This window comes from Laccaria bicolor, genomic scaffold (genome assembly GCF_000143565.1).
Source record: "Laccaria bicolor S238N-H82 LACBIscaffold_43 genomic scaffold, whole genome shotgun sequence".
NCBI lineage: Eukaryota > Fungi > Basidiomycota > Agaricomycetes > Agaricales > Hydnangiaceae > Laccaria > Laccaria bicolor.
Window position 1 is genome coordinate 171,522 of NW_001889914.1, and position 6,000 is coordinate 177,521.

Below are 6,000 nucleotides of genomic sequence, written 5' to 3' on the forward strand. Positions count from 1 at the left end.
AAAATCTTCAAACCGAGTGTCAGTGGAGCACCCTCACAGCCTTCCAGAACCGCAACGCCCGTTCTTTCGGCTCAAGAGGAGCTTCCGAAAATGGGACGTAACGCAGGCGTTGGTAAGCGTCTTCGCTTCCATTGTTGGCAAGGATTGACGAGCGGAAACCAATATCCAGCGGGGACCAACCCAGAGATTACAACTACGCCTATCGATAATCGTGGAGATCCATCGAAGGGAAGTGGTGTAGCTGCGATCCGTAAGTGTTTCCATCCCAAAAGCCTCCAACGATCCATGAACAGGCAAATGCAGCAGATGCACAGTTTAAACCAGACGAGGACAAGAAAACTGAAGTGCGATTATCCGTTCTGAATTTAATACATCGACTCACAGCCCATGGCACCCAGACGAATCCTACGATTGTGTGGCAAGCTTGGAACATTGACGGCGACGCTATTACTCAGCTCCATAAATGGGGAGGTGATCGCGAAAATTCCAAATGGTCAAAACTTGCGGGACTTATCGATCGGTCGTTGAAATCAAAGACTCGCGATACGCTCAAAGCCTTCATACCCGACAGCCCTTTTCCTGCGAAAACCCTTGTTGAAGCATTGCTCAATCTGGTTGAGCTCGGTATCGTACGCCATTTTGTCAGGCTCATTTCGTTCCGCTGACGCATTCACTCAGAGTATCCCGCTTACTCAAAAGAAAGTATCTGAATTTGCGAAGGAAGCGATTGAGTACATTAGCACGCTTGTCGTGGTTGCTGATGAGGAGCCGTCGGTAAAAGAAGATCTCAAGACGATTTGGTGAGTTTCGCTGAATCTTCCCTGATATCTACAATGCTTACGCATGATTAGTGCGGCGGTGAACGAGATTTGCCGATGGGCAAAGGAGCGTGTTGTAGGTTTATCTTTCTTTTGTCCAACCACTGATTTTGAACTCGGGCAGTCGAAGAAGTCGTTAGAAGATGATTCGGGGGACTGGGAGTCAAAGTTCACGAGCGCGAAAGAGAAATTCCTGGTACGGCGACATTTGCCGGTGTATGACAGTTTCTGAATTGGTTCCTTCCAGGCAATAGCCGTCACAAAAATTCGGGTGAAACAGGAGATTGACGCTCGTTTGGTACGTTTGCTTCTGGTTGCTTGTTGCTGATCAAGGATGCCACTTATTGATCCCACCCAGGCCTCCATCAAAGAGAAGCTTGCCAGCCATATTGCTGCGAAGTACGAACATACAGATCAGAGCAAGAGTGTTTGCGCCGACGGCACTCGTGTGCAACTCCTTGCAGATATACAGGATTGGCTTCTTTCGCAGCCTTCCAACGCGGAGCGTATCTTCTGGGTGACGGGTATTCCAGGCAGTGGCAAATCAACGCTTTCTGCTACCATTGTTGAGAATCTTCGTAAGAACCGCACTCCCGTCTCTGCTCAGTTCTTTATCTCTCGAAACATCAACGAAACGATTGATCCAAACAAAATCATCCCCACTATTGCGCAGCAGCTTGCCATATCATCCCCGACAGCCGCTCGCGTTGTTGAGATGGCCTTGAAGAACGGGTATCCTGCGACGCGGGCCGAGCAAGTAACCTCTCTTCTGTTAGACCCAATCCGAGAACTCTCTAACTCACGCGATGTGGTCGTCATTCTCATTGATGCCCTAGACGAGTTGAACGATGCGGCTAGGAGCGTCATCGAGATCCTTTCCCGCATTGCTCCGATGGACTGTGACCTTCCAAACAACCTTAGATTCGTCATCACCTCGCGTCCAGAGCACTGGGCAGATGTCTCCAGGTCCAAAAAGCTCAAACAGGTGGTGTTCAAGCAGTATTCCCTGGCGACAGAGTCATCTGTCACTGAAGTTCACAACTTTGTTGTTGCTAGGATGAAGGAAATTACACCGGATGAGCCAGATTGGCATGGTTGGCCGGATCCTGACCAATTGCAGAGCCTATCCGACAAAGCAAACGGTCTATTCCACTATGCCGCAACCGCTCTTCATTGGATTGAACGGCGGATTGTCGATGATGGAACGGCGTGTCGAGAGAGGGTGTTCAAGGAATTCAGCGAGGGCGGCCTCAACGAGCTTGAGGATCTGTACAAACACATCTTGACATCATGGGGGAATGTGGATACGCCGCCAAAAGACAACGACAGATGTGCCACTCGACTAGATGGCTTTCAGCACGTTATGGGAACCATCATCGTGCTTCGAAAGCCATTGCCTGTTCGTGAAATCATTGCGCTACTTTCTGATATACCCAAGAACAAGTTCGACGTCACCAACTTCCTTCGGCAGATGCGCAGTGTTTTGATTCCAGGCACCACTACATTGTTTGATGACGCTACGCCACAGATGCACAAATCCTTTCGCGATTATATCACGAGTGAGCGTGCACCACCTGGATTCCAGATCCTGACCGTGGATGCGCACTTCAAGATTGCAAGGAGTTGCTTAGACATCATCGTGAAAGCTGGGAGCCAGGGTGGTAATGGCAACAAGTATGCTATCACCTACTGGCATCGACACTTGCGGGAAGCTGGAGCGAGATGCGATGATGAGAGTATGTGGATGCTGCTGGGTGAAATGGAGAATGAGGGGGTTGTCAGCGTATGGACGAGAAATTGGGATGGGTTAGACGTGTTCGTGTCTGTGGCCAAGACTGGATGGAAGCTGTTGAAGGTGAGGCCGAAGTAGGGAGAGAGACACCAGACTAATGACAGGTATGGCAGCAAAAGACGGATGAGCGAAAATTGGTGCTGATGAGCAACATGTTGGTGAAAATAAAGGTATGCAGTTGGCAGCAGAATGGCAAACCTTGTGCTGTTAGCCTAATGATGCATTTTTTCCTTTGCATCCTTGTCTTAAACACCTGCCTTGTCCATGTATAATCCTGTCTGTTGTGTCTTTGTCTCTAGTTGGTGTGTGCTTTCATCCTCCCCCATCTGTGTTTGATGTACTCAGATCACCCTTTGTCTCCTCATTTCTAGTTGGTGTGTGCTTTCATCCTCCCCCATCTGTGTTTGATGTACTCAGACCACCCTTTGTCTCCTCATTTCTAGGTGGTGTGTGCTTTCATCCTCCCCCATCTGTGTTTGATGTACTCAGAGCACCCTTTGTCTCCTCATTTCTAGCATGTGTGTGCTTTCATCCTCCCCCATCTGTGTTTGATGTACTCAGACCACCCTTTGTCTCCTCATTTCTAGTGGGTGTGTGCTTTCATCCTCCCCCATCTGTGTTTGATGTACTCAGACCACCCTTTGTCTCCTCATTTCTAGCATGTGTGTACTTTCATCCTCCCCCATCTGTGTTTGATGTACTCAGACCACCCTTTGTCTCCTCATTTCTAGGATGTGTGTGCTTTCATCCTCCCCCATCTGTGTTCAATGTACCATTCAATCTCACCTGCCCTTACTGTCTAGATTGTATGTTTTCTTCCTTTCATTTATCAATACTAATGTTCCCCCTTTCTGGATGAAGCCATATACTGGGATCTGGCGTCATGGTCTCCTTGAGACCTGGAAGCATTACCAATCAGAGGTCTTGCATGCTAACATTGTGGAAATCCATGCTGAATCCAATGATAAATGAAGGTTTTTGGCTTCCTTTACTGATGTGAATATTTGCTAACATTTTGTTGTCATGTTTAACCTCCAAGATATAGTGCAGTAGAGACCCAATGGTAGTGTGATAGTTTGAGGAGTAGAATCAGGAGATATTATTCCCCACATTATTTATATTTTTTCTGGAAAAATATATCCATTTAATTTTAACAAATAATAAGGAGTATGTGTTCTGAGCTGGTCTCTAAGTGTATATGAAAATTCCCATTCCTTGAGCCCAATATAATCACTTCAGTCACCCACCTTGAACAAGCTATTAGCCTTGTAAAATGTAAGAATATATCCAGGCTAATAGGTTGTGCAGCCATTAATTTTTTCCCTTTGGGAGAAAATATAATATTGGATTGGGTAGAAAATGTTTGACCTTTAATATTGTGACCAGAAATGTTTGGGTACATAAATTGTGTTCAAAAATATCCTAGTCAAGCGAAAGTGGTCATAAATGTTTGAAGGGTTTCAGACTGGTAAAAAATGTTTGAAGTGTGTCAGACTGGTAAGAAATGTTTGAGCCAAATCAAACTGGCTAGAAATGTTTGAGGTGTGCCAGAGTGGCTAGAAATGTTTCAGTGGTGTGACATCACTTGGATATGTTCTAAGCATGTCACACTGCCGAACAATCTTTTGGCCTTGTCACATCCCTCAAACATATCCAACCAGTGTCACAGGGTATCTGGGGTCCCAGTTTCAAGAAAAAAACTTGGTTTTTCTGGTGCATTTTTCTCAATATTTTGTACATTTGTTTTTTTTCCCCTCAAAACTCATCTAAGTGTATTTTCACCAACACCCCACTTCTATCTGTCATGTTCACCACTCTAAGGTTGTTTTCACCAACACCCCCATACCAACACCCTGGTTCTACCTGCTATTTTCACCAACACCCCACTTCTATCTGTCATATACACCACTCTAACTTTGTTTTCACCAACACCCCACTTCAATCAGCCATGTTCACCACTTTAAGGTTATTTTTACCAACACCCCACTTCTATCTGTCATGTTCACCACTCTAAGGTTGTTTTCACCAACACCCCGGTTCTATCCACTTCAGTCACCCACTGCCAACTGACTATTAGTCATGCAAACTCCAGGTATGTTCAAACCCCTACATGTAATATCAAACATCTATCCCAATCCACTTTCAAAAACCAGAGTTTACAAAGTTCTTTGTTCTTTCTCCCCTTCTCTCTCCAGTTGCACTGTATCTCCATACCCCACCAACATCTGTATTACCATCCCCCACCAGTCAAACCCCCACATGTGATATCAAACATCTCTCCTAACCCACTTTCACAAACAAGAGTGCACAAAGTTCTTTGTTGTTTCTCTCTTTCTCTTCCTCTCTTCCTCTCTCCCTCTCTACCTCTCCCTTCCTTCTTCTCTCTTTCTCTTGACTCTTGATTGTAAATTTATGCACAACAAATTCTGTTCACCATCTCATAATATGATGTTCTTCTTTGTATTTTTCCATGATTCCCTTAATGCTTGCTGTTACTCGCCTGATCTGTATGGTCTCAAGTGTAACACAGAAATATTCCACACCAAATCGACATCCCACCCCAAACAACTCCATCAAATGTGCATTTTGGGAAGATATATTTCTTGATAGCTACACTGACTGGGCAAAAAGAATGTCCCATCATTTTTTGGACAAAGTTAGTCCTGTAACGCAAGAACCAAACATTTTGAGAACTACAGTCTGGTGTATGAAACATAGCCAAAAAGGTGTAGATTGTGCATACCAAGTCTGGGGATGAACAAGTGAAAAGTCATGATAAGGCAGGGAATTGACTGTGACAAGTGCCAAAAATGGGATGTAACAGAGTGGGAAATTCTGAATGACTGCAACCTACTGAAAGCAATTCACAACTTGAGGAAGAGATATTTTGAACACTGGATCTCCCTGCTATTGTTATAAGCTTCATAAAGTCTCTGGGCTAGAAAATTTTATATCCTCCTCTAAAAGGTAAATTTGAACCTGTTCTCCATTTTATGTATTTTTCACTCAATATATTTGTTGGAATGAGGTAAAATGACTCCCCATCAATGTTTGTAGTGTGTATAATACAAAGGTTGGTAGAAATATTAAAATGAACATTACATGATGTCCATAGAAGCTAATTTCCAGAGTTTTTCTGGAAGTAAACAAGTATCTACAACATTGGTCCTTCTTTTCTGCAAGAAGAAAAAATGCTACCATCCTTTTGAATTGATCCATGGAGACTCAGGATGTCTTTTAAACAATGCCTAAAGTATAGCATGATAGCAAATAAATTTACACTGGGTATAACTTGAAAAGTCCCAAATAAAAGTACATCTTGCATAGAGCAAGAAAGGTGTGGGTCTCAGATCCTTGTATAAATAGGACCTCTGTTTATTTCTTTGGGAT